Raw genomic sequence first — 17,332 nt, 5'->3', positions numbered from 1 at the left:
TAGGCAATGACGGCAACCCACCCATATCTCCGCACTAACTTAATCCTCCTTAACTACAGCATTTGGGAATCAAGGAAACAGCTCCCTTCTCCCACAGGAAGTCCTTATAATCCACTTCTGCCCAGCTTCCTGTGCCCTTGCATCAGTTTTCCTTATCTAGAGGAAATCCAGCCTGAGACTATGTGTGGCTTGAGAATTTTCTTAGTATTTTTCTCTTACAAAGATAAACATTTCTTTACAGTGCCTGAGATAGTTTCCAGTTCACCCTGTTTGAACTTGTATCTGCTTCCACTATCTAAAAATGACAAGGCTTGTCATCCAATCCAAACTGCCACTTTCTCTTTCAATCACGTACGCCATGTATGGTTTGGAGTCAGAGGTTAATGTCTTGCCCTTTCTACATGAGGTGAAACAGAGGTTCAGAAAAGCTAAAGCATTTTCTCCAGAGATCCCTGAACCAATTAGTGGCCAGTCTACTTCTAATTCCAATCCAGTGCTCTTCTCTGAAGCCTTGACCCCTTGTGTATCAGTCAGAGTTACAGAAGGAAAGAAATTTCTCCCAAAGGGTGCAAATGCTATAAGGCTTTAGTAAAAAGATGATTTACATAGGTGTGAGCAAGTTCAGAACATAAACTAAGAACGGTAAAGCATTCAGAAACTAGCAATGGGAACTTGCTAATGGGAAGGCATTACCATTCCCAATGCTGGAGGCATGCAGGTAGAAACATCTATGCTGTTGTTGTCAGAGTTCAGTGGAAGCTGAGGGTGAGGAGAAAAAGACACCCAGCGACAGGCAGAGTGTGGTGGGACACGGCTACTGACAGAGATGGGACAGCAAAGACTTCTCCCCTTCTCCCTCTCGCCTCCTGCTGGGGCTTCCTGTTGCCCGAGCCCCACCCAAAGCCAGACAGGAGAAGATCCCAAGTGATTTCTTCCCAAGGAGTCAGCTTTCACAGGCCAAGGGTGCAGGATAGATTTAGAGGTTAGGGCTAGAGGGTGAGGAAAATAACCAATAACCGGCACACATTATTTAGGCCGTATTTGTGAATTGATGATTCTATTTTTCAAGGTATCATTCATACCACTAGAGATATGAATCATTCCCATCTGAAAGAGTCTGCTTAATACTTAATTGACATTTCATCCTTGTGTAATCTTCCATATAAAAAAAGCCTATGACCTCAAATACTCCTAAAAACTACAAGACTCTTGTTTTCTGGTCAACCAATCATCCAGCATCAGAAAACTCATGTTACCAGGCCACGAGCTGTCTGGAATGCAGTATGAGCCTCCCTAGGAGAGTCTACGTAGACCACAGGAGAATTTTCAATGCTGTTTCTCATGAGAGGCTCCATGGAAAAAGCTGGAGAGAGGTCTGAACATCTGATCAAGATAAAACATCTCAATTGGTGAACTAACACTCCCTCAACGCTCACAGTCACTGAGTCAAATGCAGCCCTAGCTCCACTGCTCCAAAAACGGAAAGTGCCCTTGCATCTCATCAAAGAAAAATGTCCCTTGTTCCCATATATCCCACTGGTCTACAACGCTATCAACACTTTCTATTCCATGTCGCTAACAGTGCTCTCTCATTTCATTTTCTACGTATTTCCGCCAACCAAAAGGACTATGGAACTTCATTCTCTGCAATTTGTGTTACTCACCGAATAAGCATAGTGAACATGCATCTTCAGATACACACATACTCTCATCCTTCAGATTCTGATATCATCCTTACCCCTCCCCAGGGAAAATGTTTCCCACAATAATTGAGAATCACTAACCTAGAGCCCTTGGGCCACGCAGGTGGAGAGCATTCATAGTGAAGTTATCTAGATTATATTTTGATAGCCCAATTTTCTCCTGGAAGTATTCCCAACATCCCAGACAGAAGAAGTTTCCCCCTGGCTTTCCATGATTTGGTCTAGACTGGGCTTGTCACACATACGTATATCTGGTACAGATATTGGCCCCGAGAGTCCACATAAAAGTGGGACAAAGACCTTCTTGGCCAGTCTGACCCGTATGGTGTGGGACCTTTAACTGTAGAATTCATGTCTACAAACTGTGACAAGCAAAGGAGAGCTCTAGGTTGAGCTGTGATCTTAACGAGGCAGGCTTCTGGTTCTTCCTTTTCTTAGCCTTTCAAATTCCATTCACCAGATATCTTTACATGACATCTGGTGTCTTCATAGGTTCCTCCCCTTTCCCCTAATCAAACCTTTTTCCAAAATTCATTTGCCCTGGAATATAGACCACAAATATCTTAAAGTGTTATCCACTGCACACTCCACCACATACACACACACAATGGACTTGATTATAAGCAATGATCAAAGTCAGACAAGAAAGGAGCAAGCCAAACACCATGGAGACTGATAAGATCTTCAAAAGAAAAATGTCTTTAACATTGAATTCCCTGAATTTCTGACTTCTACTCAGTTCTAACCCAACTTTTACTGTCCCATTTTAGAATTCTGGGATGTCTCTGTGCCTTTACCTGACCCAGATGGTGGACCTCCTTTTTCTTATTTTTAATTTTTTTTTAATTGTGCATCTCTTTTTGAAATATAACTGAATACAATATTATATTAGTTTCAGGTGTATAACACAGTAATTCAACATTTATATATGTTACAAGTTGATCACCATGTTAAGTCCAGTAACCATCTGTCACCACACCAGAGTTATTATAATATTATTGACTATATTCCCTTTGTTGTTCATTACATCCATGATTTATTTCATAACTGGAAGTTTGTACCTCTAAATCCCCTTCACCTATTTCACCCAACTGGCTACCATCCTCCCCTCCGGCAACCACCAGTTTGTTCTCTATATCTATGACTCTGTTTCTGTTTTGTTTTGTTTGTTCATTTGTTTTGATTTTTAGATTTACAAATAAGTGAAATTATACAGTATTTATCTTTCTCTGTCTGATTTATTTCACTTAGCATAATACCCAGTAGGTCCATCCGTGTTGTTGCAAATGGCAAGATTTCATTCTTTTTTATGGCTAAGTAATATTCCATTATATATATGGAATATATATAATTATACATATACAAGATATATGTAATCTTTTTATCCATTCATCTAATGAGGGACACTTAGGTTGTTTCCATATTCCATATCTTGGCTATTGTAAGTAATGCTGCAATGAACACAGAGGTTCATATATCTTTTCAAATGAGTGTTTTCATTTCTTAGGATAAATACCCAGAAGTGGAATTGTTGGATCATATGGGAGTTTTTTTAATTTTTTGAGAAAAGTCCATAACATTTTCTATAGTGGCTGTACAAATTTATGTTCCCACCATCAGTGCACAGAGGCTCCCATTTCTCCACATCCTTGCCAATGCTTGTAAATTTTTGCCTTTTTAATAATAGCCATTCTGACAGAGATGAGGTGATATATTGTTGTGGTTTTGACATGCATTCCCCTGACGATTTATAATGAAGAGCATTGTTTCATGTGTCTGTTGGCCATCTATATGCCTGCTTTTGAGAAATGTCTTTTCAGGTCCTCTGCTCATTTTTTAATGAGATTTTTTTAATATTGAGATGTGTGAAGTCTGTATATAGTTTGAATATTAACCCCTTATCAGATATATCATTTGCAAATATTTTCTCCCATTCAGTAGGTTTCCGTTCTGTTTTGTTGATGGTTTCTTTTGTTGTGCAAAAGCTTTTTGGTTTGAGGTAATCCCATTTGTTTTAGATTTTGTTGCCTTTGCCTGAGGAGACAGATCCAAAAAATATTGCTGAGACTGATGTCAAAGAGTTTATGGCTTATGTTTTCTTCTACGAGTTTTCAGTTATCAGACCACACGTTTAAGTCTTTAAACAATTTTGAGTTTATTTTTTGTATATGGTGTAAGAAAGTGGTGCAGTTTCATTCTTTGCATGTAGTTGTCTGGTTTCTCCAACACCATTTATTGAAGAGACTATCTTTTCCCCACTCTATATTTTTGCCTCCTTTATCATAAATTAATTGACCAGATAAGCATGGGTTTATTTCTAGGCTCTCTATTCTGTTCCAATGATCTATGTGTCTGTTTTTGTGCCAGTACCATACAGTTTTGATTAGTATCGTTTGTAGTATAGTTTGAAACCAGGGAACATGATATCTCCAGCTTTGTTCTTCTTTCTTAAGAACATTTTGACTATTCAGAGTCTTATGTGTTTCCATACAAATTTTTAAATTGTTTGTTCTGGTTCTATAAATAATGCCATTGATATTTTGATAGTGATTGCATTAAATAAGTAGATTTCTTTGAGTAGTAAGGACATTGTAACAATATTAATTATTACAATCCATGAGCACTATATTTCTTTCCATTTCTTTGTGCTATCTTCAATTTCTTTCATCAGTGTCATAGTTTTCAGAGTAGTCTCTCACCTCCTTGGTTAAATTTATTTCTAGGCATTTTAACCTTTTTCAGGTAAATGTAAATGGGATTGTTTTCTTAATTTCTCTTTCTGATAGTTCATTATTAGTGTGTAGAAATGCAACAGGTTGCTTTTATTAACTAAGTATCCTACAACTTTACTGAATTCATTTATTCTAATAGTTTTTTGGAGAAGTCTTTAGGGTTTTCTATATATAATATTATGTCACCTGCAAAGAGTGACAGTTTTACTTCTTCCTTTTCAATTTGGATGTTTTTATCTCTTTTTATTGTCAGATGGTTCAGCTAGGACTTTCAATATTATGTTGAATAAAAGTGGTGAGAGTGAGCATCCTTGTCTTGCTCCTGATTTCAGAGGAAATGCTTTAGGCTTTTCACCATTGAGTATGACGTAAGCTATGGGTTTGTCACTGATGGTCTTTATTATGTTGAGGTATGTCCCCTCTATACCCACTTCACTGAGAATTTTTATCATAAGTGGATGTTGAATTTTGTCAAATGCTTTTTCTGCATCTATTGAAGTTATAATATGATTTTAATCCTTCATTTTATTAATTTGGTGTATCATGTTGATTGATTTGTGGATGTTGAACTGTCCTTATAGAGAATAGAGGAAAACAAAAACAATTGGTAGAAAGAGGAGAGAGAAAATAAATAAGCAAATCAAAACCAAGGGCTTCTATTTTGCTGGAGTTTGTAAATGTAGCTGATTGGCACATTGCTTTATGCAGATCTAATGGTAGAACACAAAATCCATATAAATCCCCAATATAATTTAAGGACTACCAGGTTTGCTTCTTAGGTTTCCCGGGGGCTGCCATTTGCCTTTATTGACTCCCAAGTTGACCTGTCTCCTCCCCCACCAGATGATTCCTTAAACCGACACAAATTCATTTCTTATGCTTAGTGAGACTTTTTTTTTCCAGTATTATCAGACTCCTGGTACATCTGTAGCCCCTGTAAATGCTTATCTGATTTATCTTCAGAGATTTTGAATCTCACTAATGAATAAATTCTTGTTCATTACAATGTACAACACTTATAGACCTTAAAAAAAACTGACTAGCAATAGTATTGACTAAAGCCATGTGGATTAATTCATGTTCTCCTTACTATTACTTGATATGAAGCTTAAAGATTGTTGGAGAATAATTTTAATAAACTGAGTATTATAATAATTCAGAGCTTGGGCTCTGAGTTAGAGTTTCCTGAATTCCAATACCAAATTTGTTATTTACTAGGTCTGTGACCTTGAGTAAATTACTAAATCTCTTCAAACTTCTGGCCCCATATTCATTTTATAATAGATTGTATATAACAGTAGATTTGTAATCAATAATAATTGCTAAAAATGCTTTTGAGCATTTACTGTGTGCCAGGAACTGATCTAAGTGCCTTCCATGTATTAACCCATTTAATGCATATTGTATGTTTGTCATCTTGGTGACACATGATAAAGAGCTTAACAAATGTCTACTATTATTAATAATGTTAATGAATCAACTTAAATGTTGACTACCACCTAAAAATCAGAAATAAAACAAGGGTCTACCCTTTTTCAACAATAAAAACCAACTTAGTCTTTGTAGAATATAATCTTTCTATATTTGTTTTCAAGTATGTTGTAGCAATAATGAGGCAACATTTTTACCAAAGAGATTCAGATTAGCACCATCCTTGACAATGATAAAAGGGAAGTCTTCTTCTCATTGTTGACTTAGCTCAGCCATAAGCGTCTCCAAGAAGACACCCTCCTAGGAAATCCTCCACACCCCTCACATACCCTGCCAACATGGCTCAGTTTTTCCCTTATCTTCTACGACTCTCCTCATAGTATCACATTCGATTTTAATAATCTCTTTAATAGGATTTCACTGAAGACTCAGCATATGAATGTCCACTTTCAGTGCACTAGCGACCAAAGATCTAATGAGAATTTGAGGCAGATTTTTTAGGAAGTTTCTCCCTACCCACAAGTTCCAGGAAGGGTCTTTGGATTTCACATGGAAAGTACTGAGTGGTTATGGCTGCCTGCCTACAAAATCAAAACCCCAAACAAAATCCATTTGAGGCTCTTGCGTCCCAAGACGGCGGAGTCCCCACCTCCCCTTACCAAACCACATACCACAGTATATCAAAGGGTGTTTTGACTCCTGGTTGACATGTGCTGTTATTTTTATTCAATTCTGAAAGGGTAGAGTGGTTGAGGAAATGGCCCAGACTCTTTCATTTTGTTCATAAATAGATTATTGAGCTCTAAATTTGTTGAAGTGATTTTCTAGATATATATTTTTTATTCACCTGCAGGTCAGAATATTTGCAGAATGGATATGCTAGAAATCCAAGGAATAATTCAGTCAGTAATTATCTTATTGGCTAGCCCAATTTGAGGAAGCTCTCAAAATACCCAAGATAAAGTCATGGTAAAAATTGGATTGCATCCAGTTTGGAGAGTACATGTAATTCACATCTTGGTGCCATTATCCGATTCATAGGTCTCGTAAGCTATTTCCACTAGTAACAATACCTATCATTTCTTGAACACATTTTACTAACATGACAGCATCTGATCCTTACATCAATTCTAAAGCTGGTTATTAGCTTCACTAAGAGTCCTCTAAATTCTAGATAGATCTCTGCTAAAAAATATGCCATGACAAATATAATCCTGCTAAACAGCCAATTAACTTGAGGACTGAGGAGGAATTTCCAATCGGCCATAACTTAGACGTAGAATGTTTTTGAGGAAAGCTACATTTTTTCTCTGGCACTTTCTCTCTCATAACAGCTTGCTCGTATCCTACTCATTATAATGAATCACAGAACATCAACATGGAAATAATCCCTATATCAAATATAGAAAAAAACCCAATTCTACTCATTTAGAAATTTCCACTAAATTAAAAATCAATTACTATATATCAAGTGTTTATACATGTATTAACTCTAATTACCTCTAATACAACATTGCAAAAGAGATATTATACCCATTTTATAGATCAGAAAAGTAAAGCTCAGAGAAGTTGCATTACTTTCCCAAAGCAGCTAGTAAGTGGCAAAGTCGAGACTTACATCCAGGTTTTCCTGACTCCAGAGCCTTTCTTTTTCCCCTACTGCACTGCCAGTCCCCAGATGGGCTGCTTTCTCTTGGTATTTTGTTGTTAAAAATGTAACCCTACTCCACAACCTAAGAACACAATGTTATTTAAGAAAGATATAATACTAATGCCTTCAAAAATTGTGAAGCTATTCTCATTAACAAATTCTGATAAAGGTTTACATACTCCCAGAATGTTCCTGTTTCATACATCCTTTCCACTTTCCTCCTCCACATTCTTCCATCTGGTTAAGTCAAGACAAGGAATGTTAAATTCCTGTGGTATAAGATCCTTACTAAAACCTTGTGCAAAGTCTTCATCATAATCCCCAAGAAGCACTGAGAAATCCAGTCACATGTCAAGACAAATTTACTGGATCTACTGGATGGCTAAAGTGGAGAGGGAGCATCTATTCAGGGACCAGCGCTCGGCATCACATCATTATCTTCTCTGATTCTATTGATAAGAGGGACGAAGCTAAGGATGATCCGCTATCAAAATGTAAAAGGAGAAACAGATGTTAGAACTTAAAGTGATGTAACGAAAACTGAAGAGAAAGTAAGAAAGCTTCAGATGGAACGTGAACGGGAAAAACCCTAGCATAAGCTGGAATAGCTACTGGAGACCTTTCTAATGCCTCTTCACGGGATTTGTATCCAGCTTAATATTTTAATATGGTCAAAAGTACTACAAATAATGGCATGAATGTTCCCACAACTCTAGAGGTAGGTATGAGGCCCAACTATTCAGAACTTTGGAATCAAAGAGGTTAAGAAAATTCTTCATAACACAGAAAGCACCTGAGTCAGGGTACAAACCCAGGTTTATCTGAGAGCAAAGTTCGCACTCTTAACACCATCGTGATTTATACACAGGATTACGCCTTCAGGTAAACAGTAAGGACAGCAGAGTGTAGGAGAAAGGCACAGACTGAAAACCTCTTTTAACTGTATGAGCTTCAATAATAGTTTAATTTTTTGAAATTTTTTTCTAATCTGTACAATGAAGATAATAATACCTATAAGAATAGCTAAGTAAAGGCACTTAGCACCATGTCAGGCACAAGATAACTTACATGTGAGTTTTATTTCATGTCTTTAAAATATCTATGAAAAATATTTTATAACTTCATTAGAAGTTCTCCTAATATCTAACTTAATGTCTTTGCGTCAATTACATTTTGCATTCTGTTCTGAAATTAATATTGCTAAATGAGAAACTAAGAAACTGAGAGGTCAAGAAAGATATATATATATTATTATAAGAAAATCTAAAGTTAAAAGGTATATATAGAAGAAAAAATGTGTAAATGGTTAGCATAGTTCAACTTGAATAAATTGACCTTAAACAATGTATTCCAGTGGCATTTGCTTTGAGGGATCTAAAAAGCAGAAATTTAAACTGACAAATATCTCACATCTGCTTTGATTTGGCAACCGTGGGAGATATTCTGATTAAAGGTATTTCCCATTTGACACACTTGGCTTATCCCATTTCGGGTAACTTGAACTACAATCACAAGCTCCAGTGGGGTTTCCCTGGTGGCACAGTGGTTGAGAGTCCGCCTGCCGATGCAGGGGACGTGGGTTAGTGCCCCGGGCTGGGAGGATCCCACATGCCGCGGAGCGGCTGGGCCCGTGAGCCATGGCCACTCAGCCTGCGCATCCGGAGCCTGTGCTCCGCAACGGGAGAGGCCACAACAGTGAGATGCCCGCGTACCGAAAAAAAAAAAAAAAGTTCCAGTGATTGACAACACTTCTTACCAGGACCTGTCTCAACAATTAATTTTATAACAAATTAATTGTTATAACAAACAAATTAATTTTATAACAAATTCCATCGTCTAACCATCCAGTCATACGCTGGCTCTTGGGGGCATGGCTTGGGCAAAATAGTTCTTTCTAATGGAATAAGGCATACTTTCTTCTCTGTGTCATTTCTTGAACACCTTAGGCTTTTTTTCATTAATAATTCAATGGGATATTGGGGCAACCTCTTTATCTTATTTTCCAGTTATGAACCCTGAAAAAGAAAAGAACATGAAATGTTTCCTGTAATCTAGCCAATTATCTTCCCTTCATTGCTCACGTTGCCTTGAATTCAAAGGTATAGGTGTAGGTTCGAAAGCTCAGGAGCTTCCTGGGTGAAAGCTGACACCAGCCCCTGTACACAGAGGGCAAGGAGAGACCAAAGAAAGAGGCAGAACACTCCGGATTGGTAGGCAGCAGGTTTAATATGCAAGGGGACTTAACTTTGGGGGCTTGACTTGGGCAGCCCCAAGACCAGAAGACCTCCACATCCACCTACCAGAGTCATGAGTTTATATGGAGGCCTTAACTGGGTGCAGACGTATATTCAGTCCAGATGGTTCAAGACCACATTACTCCCTCAAGTCTGCATCCTTGAAAACAGCTCCTAATGTAAGAAAGGTGGGTGGAACGTATAACCCACAGTTAGAGGAGAGGGGTGAGAAGCCTCCAGCTGCCCAGATCTAGCTGGAGGGTCAACAGGCAGTCATGTTCTCTCGATGATCTCCTCCAACGGTAGAACAGCACCATGAAAAGAAGCACAATTGTATAATAGCCCAGAGTAAAGAATAAACAAGCCTTCCTGTCACTAGTGGCTTTTACGGAGGGAAATAAATAAATAAATATTTAAAAATAAAAAATAAAAACAGTGGTATCCTCCCCTGCTCTGCAACAAAGTGGGCATGAAGAAGTTCAATTACATGTGCATTATTCAATCTTCATACAGTATTTTGATGTTTCAAATAAAATTTCGTGTATCAAGGAAGAGAGTTTGTTCCACTGAATGACAAATATTTATTAAACACCACCTAAACACCAGTACTCTGGTGGCTGCTGGAAACATAAAAGTAAACAAAAGAAATATGATTCCTGCCCTTATATAAACTTGCTATCCAGTGGGGAAGGCAAATTGGGTAAGAAATTGCTGGTATGATAGAAGTTACCAAAGGGAACATAAGTGGTATTCATGCACGCTGCAGGGATCTTGAACTTTGAAAGTGACAAACAGGTGTCCCAAATGAAGTGATTATTTGAGCATCAAATTAAAGGATGAACAGGATGTGACCAAATGAAGAGAGCATGTTCCAGATAAAGGAAATAGCACCCAGGAAGGCTCAGGATTAAGAAGGTGTAGAGCAGGAATTCCAGTGTGGTTGGGGAAAATCAATTGAGATAAGTGAGGTATCATGATGGCAAAAGTGGGAAGAGCCCAGATCCTTGATGACACCTGAGTCTTGATGAGGTTTCTGAATTTGATACCACCCAAAAATTTAGGAAATGCCATGATATGACCAGATTTGCATTCTTCACAATCATTTTGGCTGCTAAGCTGTGAGAAAAATGGATTGGACAGAGGTAAGAGTGGTTGGGAAAAGATCAGATGGAAGACTTTGGAGGAATCCAGACGAGACGCTGGGGCCTAGAGGAAGAGAATGACAGTAGGGATACAGGGAGGTGACCAATTGAAAGAGGCTTAGAAAACAGAAACCAAAGGATTTAGTGATGGATATGACATAGGAGGTGAGAGAAAGAGAAATCATGTCAATTCCCGGGCTCTGGATGAAGCAGTTGAGAGGGTGGTGGAACCACTCACCAAGGCAAGAAACTTGTAGAAAGAAGCTGGTGTGGAAAGGAGGGTGAGGGATTTCACTTTGTTCATATTAAGTTCGAAATGCCTCTAAAACATCCAACTAGAGACACACCAAGGCAGTTGGAGATACATGCCTCAAGGATCAGAAGAAAAGACTAAAATACAGTTTGCGCATAAAAATAATATCCAAAGCCAAAGAGAGAGGGTGTAAAATTTCCCATCCTTGCTGATCATGTGACTCACCTGAAGAATATATTTAAATTATACAGATTCTTGAACCTCCGTCTCCAACATGCTGAATCAGAATCTCTAGGTCATAGCTTGACTCCTTAGCTGTACTCTTTAATTAACTGGGAACTTTTAAAAATCCTTATCATCAGACCTCACCCTTACCCAATTAACCAGAATTTATGAGGGTGGGGTTCAGACATGAGGATTTTTTTTTAAGTTCCCCAGGTGTGTAGGCAAAAGTCAAGAACTACCGCTCTAGGGATATGGCTGGTAATCTACATAATTACAAAAGCATCCGATTATACAATTATCAGCCAGATTCCAGCTCATGCTTTCAGTCACCCTTCATTCAGGTGTCTGTTCAAACAGGCATTTCCTACCACCTTACCTAAACTAGAACGCATACCCAGCACTGTCTATCCTTTAGGCCTGCTATATCTTCCTTCATAGTACCTAACACCCTCTGACTATATATGCTTTACCTGTTTACTTATTAGTGTCTGTTCTCACTCCAAAAATGTAAGCCCCATGAAGGAAAGGACTTTGTCTATGTCCTTCTGTGTTCGTTGTAGAATCCTAGCACCATTTCTAACAGCACCTACCACTGAGTAGGTGCTTAGTCCAATATTTGTGGAAGGAATAAAAAAGGGTTCATAATTCAAGGAGTAGAGATGCTCCTTTTGTTGACACAGGAGGAAAGGGTGGGTCCAGATGCAGGTGGTTTTGTAGCCCTGGTGATAGAAAGGTGAGTCTCCAGTTTGGCTTCTTATTTCAATATGGAATAACTTCTATGAGAAGTAACGAGAAATCTCATGATCAGGATGAGGTATAGGTTTGGAGTTTGGAAAATTTTGTAAAGAGTTGAGAATATGGTTAGTCAAATTACTGTGTTGATCGCTGAGGTTGATCATAATGGATTTATAGACTTAACCCTCTGCCCCAATGGTTGATTTTCTCCTACTGTGCGAAGTACCCTGGGTATAGTCATGGATATTACAAACAGTTGGGATAATCTGGAGTTAGGGTTTTAATACATAGGTGTGACAGAAGAATAAAGGAGCAAGGGAGTTTGGCTCATCTGGATAATTGAGCTATTAAATGGGGCTTTTCCTTTTGACTCAGAAGTTGACAAATGGCCATAAAGATAAAAGAAAACCATTAAGTACCACGCACATTCTAAAGAGAGCCATAAAGCACACTCCATTAGAACTTCCAAGAATTGGTAGAACTGGCTCTGCCATCCAAACTGACTCCATCACACCAAAGCAGCCTATATTTGCAAAAGAAAGAATCAAGAAGAATCCTTGGAAGCAGGTGATCATTGGTGTAGGGCAGAGAGTTGTGGTTTTTACTTTCTATTATAGAAAGAGTGCTTCACAGGGAGATCAGCTCTGTGCTTTGTGACCACCTAGAGGAGTGGGATAGGGACGGTGGGAGGGAGACGCAAGAGGGAGGAGATATGGGGATATATGTATATGTATAGCTGATTCACTTTGTTATAAAGCAGAAACTAACACACCATTGTAAAGCAATTATACTCCAATAAAGATGTTAAAAAAAAAAAAAAAAAGAGTGCTTCAAACCTTCACCCAGTGAGCCACATGAGAGAAGCTCTAAGGAAAACCATTTACAGAGATTGAACGGTGTCTTCAAGAAGAGCATATTATTCCATGCGTGGGTATGTATTACACAGTAGACTTGCTGACCTAACTTACATGCCTACGTGCTTGAATGGGGAAGAATGAATGGGAGGCAGCAGGGCAAAGAGAGGTCGCATTTGTGGGAGCAGACTTTCATTTTTCATTTGGCTTGACAAGGATGCTTCAGTCTCCTGTGGTCAAATGGGCACTTAGAAAGTCACCAGACTTGGGCCATCTTACTGGAATCCCCCCTAGCAGGACTTTAGGTTCGGGGAGAGGACCTGAGTAGCAAGTAGCTGTGAGGTATTCCATGGGGACAAAAGCTGACTGGGGGTTGGGAGAGGTCATTCTGGACATAACTGGGTAGTGGACGGGGCCCCTGAAGGCTCCTCTGAAGAACACACATATGTACCCAACAAGAGGAGCAGTACTTGGGTATACATCACGCAGTGAGCATTGACATTCAGGAGAGGATTCTAGTAGCACACATTAAGTGGAGAAAACCTTAACCTCCTTTTTCTCTAGCCCTCATCCCCTAGCTGAATTCTGAAGAAGCTGGAGTGAAAGAGCTGACATACCATCTCTACAGTCCAAGTCCTAAATTTTGACTTTAAGGTAGAAGGGAAAAGGAATACTAAATTAGATTTGAGATTAACATTTTCAAGTGGATTAAATTGCACTGGATTGGACTGGAGTATTCACACTTGAAATAATCTAAACGCAATGGGCTCTGTCTGAGGTATTTGAAGGGACAGAAGAAGATTATCCAACAGAGCATAACTGAAAGCAGTGCCTAAATAAAAATAAAAACTAGCTTTGTACTCCTTGGAGTTCAGGTGGTTCATTAAACTGGTTATGTTACCAAGACATGAAATCCAAGGTGGATAAGGAAAGGAGTGAAGATAAGCAGGAGGTGATGGATAGGAAGATCATAGAAGCTTCATCACATTGAGTGTCATGACGAAGCTGAAAGAGCTGCAGTGGGGGTACTTGAGTAGGTGAGCTGGAAACCCAGGAAGATTGGTCTGTCTAAATCAGTGATTACAGGACTTCCCTGGTGGCGCGGTGGTTAGGAGTCCACCTGCCAATGCAGCGGACACGGTTCGAGCCCTGGTCTGGGAAGATCCCACATGCCGCAGAGCAACTAAGCCCATGCGCCACAACTACTGAGCCTGCGCTCTAGAACCCGCAAGCCACAACTATTGAGCCCGTGTGCTACAACTACTGAAGCCCATGCGCCTAGAGCCCATGCTCCGCAGTAAGGGAAGCCACTGCAATGAGAAGCCCTCGCACTGCAACGAAGAGTAGCCCCCACTCACCGCAACTAGAGAAAGCCCACGCGCAGCAACGAGGACCCAACGCGGCCAAATATAAATTAATTAATTAACTAATTAAAAAACAAAAAAAGACAGTGATTTCAAAGTAGTGGCAGTTTGATACAAGTCCAAGACCTTCAAGAGACTGAGTAGCTGAGATTAAGTAAAAGAAAATGATTTTGAAGAGAAGAAGATAACTGAGATAATTATGCATTTGTCATCCAACATGATGCTTAAGACACCCAGAAGATATTGGGGTGGATAAAAGCACTGATGGTCCTGTACAAGCCCCTACTGAATGGGGTGGAGTGACCATGAAGTAAGCAGACGACAGTTATGGGGAGTTGAGTATGAGCCTCAAATGATGAAGGTGTTTTTCAGAAGGAAGGATTGTTGGTCTGGAAACAGTGCTGAGGAGTCAGGAGGACACATCCCCACCCACCAACTCTGGGAGGTATCAACCATCTCTGTGGTGTCTTCAGGGTCAAGCCAGGAGGTGCTGGGATTGCTCACTGAAGAGGCTAAGGTTTGGGGGGAGTTTGTTGAGAATGGAATGGGAATTCCAGATGTTCCAGTGGAAAGGCTGATGATAAAGGAGGAATAGGGAGTTGGCAGAGTCAAGATTTGTAGAGAAATCTGTAAACCTCTTGAAGAATGTTGAGCAGAAGACATGACATGGTCAGGTTTGCATTTTAGGTAAATCACACTGGCATGTGTGAAAGACTTCTTTGAGGGCTCCAAGGCTATATGAAAAAGGACCACTTGAGAGACTGTGATTTGTGGCTAGAAACTGCCTCGAACTTGTTAGATGCTCAGTATCTCCTTCTTAAACACTAGTTTGTGCCCCCAAACAACTTCTTTTGTTTGGAACTGGATGTGACTATAAATGTAACAGAACCAAAGTCCTTTATCTTGTAGCAACGTATAAGGTTTTTGTGTCAAAATGTAGGAAAAATGAAGGTAAATTTCTTGCATTTCTCCTCTCTTTACTAACTTGAGCTCTTCTTTTTTTTTTTTTTTTTTTTTTTTTTTGCGGTACACGGGCTTCTCACTGCTGTGGCCTCTCCCGTTGCGGAGCACAGGCTCTGGACGCGCAGGCTCAGCGACCATGGCTCACGGGCCCAGCCGCTCCACGGCATGTGGGATCTTCCCGGACCGGGGCATGAACCTGCGTCCCCTGCATCTGCAGGCGGACTCTCAACCACTGCGCCACCAGGGAAGCCCCTGAGCTCTTCTTAATAGTCATAATCCAGAGAAGGGGAGCAGGAATCACCTGTATGACATTATCTAAGCATTACTTCGGGTCTGCACAGCGACTCCCCGTTTCATTTAAAGGGAAATTGGATAAATGGTTGATTTGTATAAATAAACTGTCAATGAATCAAACACACACACACACAAAGTGACTGTGATTATACGACTGATAAGAAATCCCAAGGATCTAAAATCAAGTAGTAACAACAGGGTGATTAAGATATGTATGTAGGAGCTCAGTCAGCTAGACTTGATGAATTGGATGTGAGAAGTGAAAGAAGAAAGAGTTTACAATGACTCTCAAATTTCTAGCCTCAGAAACTGGTGGTTGGTGGGGACGATGGAGGAAAATCAGATTTATGAGGAGATATGTTCGGATTGGGGCATTGTGTCAAAGACTAAAGTCTCGAGTTGACGCCCAGTATTCATTTCCCCTCATATCGTTATAGGTAGCTGATTTTAGTTTGGTACATGGCCACCCAAAATAATGACAGCATTTCACACCAATAGCTGCATGTAGCCACGTGACAACGCTCTGGCAATTGGCATGTAACATAAGTTTGGTGTTGTAAGCTGTGCTTGCAACTTCCAGGAAGCATCCTTAAAAGGAGGGGTGAGTTTTTCTTCGCTCCTTCCTCTTTCCTGCAGGGGACTATGGACATAATAGCTAGAGGTCTACTAACCATCTTGGTCTAGAAGTGTAACTTGGCCACAGAAGCCACAAAAAAGCAGAGCAGAAAAACAGAAGGGGCCTGGGCTTTGACTTCGTAAACATGAAAAATAAATTTCTGCTTGTTTAAACCACTGTTATTTTGTGACTTTCTGTTAGTCACAGCTGAATCTAATCCTAATACATATCGCGTGTTTATCCTGAAGTATCTGCGGGACTTCAAGGAAGGATATACAGTTGGATATACTGATATGGAAGCAGGCAAGAGATGAGTTGGAGACAAAATCCATGAGTGACCAGCGCACAGGTCATTTCCTGAAAGCAAACCCATGTGATTTTTCCCAATAGCCTTCAGCAGCCTCATTTTGAGATGAAAAAGTTAATAAATGTTCACTTAGACATTCACGTGTAAATTCATTTTCTAACCACAAGTATAAGGTGAATTAGGGATCAATATTAATGTGTATCTAAAAGATTGCCTTTGAAAATAAAAGATTTACCACCTCTGTTTTTTGTATAATTGGCTGCCCTTTGTAAGGCACTCAGACCCCATGAGGATAGTACAGTCCAGTCTCCTCTTATTATAGAGTAATTATGGCTAAAACCAAATAATGAATAATCTTATGTGCCAAATACAGTGCAATGGATATAATAATAAATACTTAGGAACAATTACATTGATGTGATTTGTAGAAAAAATAAAATGTAAGTTTGACCAAGTGAATAGGCAGCATAATTCTTTACAGACTCAAAAACAGATACTCACAAATATGAGAAAATATATATGCAGCCACCTATTCAACTTGCTAAATTGCTAACCCCATTATACAAATATTCTATTAAAAAGAATACTCAGCAGCTAGGATCTGTGTAAGCGCTGTTTTTAAAGTTTGAAAACTTTCCCACTGTAGACCTCATTAGAAGCTGCCACCTCTTCCCACCGTTATTTCTGTCTAATTTCTTAAAAATAAGAGCCCTACTTCAAATAAAAGTTATAATGAATTTCTCCTAATACTTCCAGATTTAAAGAACTAGAAAATGTGTTTCAAGTTGTTCTGCATTCCCTCAAAGGAAGTGTGAATAAATAAGCCAG

Source organism: Aethalodelphis obliquidens, unplaced genomic scaffold (genome assembly GCF_003676395.1).
Source record: "Aethalodelphis obliquidens isolate GAN/ISIS:26980383/991018 unplaced genomic scaffold, ASM367639v1 scaffold3, whole genome shotgun sequence".
Lineage (NCBI taxonomy): Eukaryota > Metazoa > Chordata > Mammalia > Artiodactyla > Delphinidae > Aethalodelphis > Aethalodelphis obliquidens.
This window is presented reverse-complemented; position numbering follows the sequence as displayed.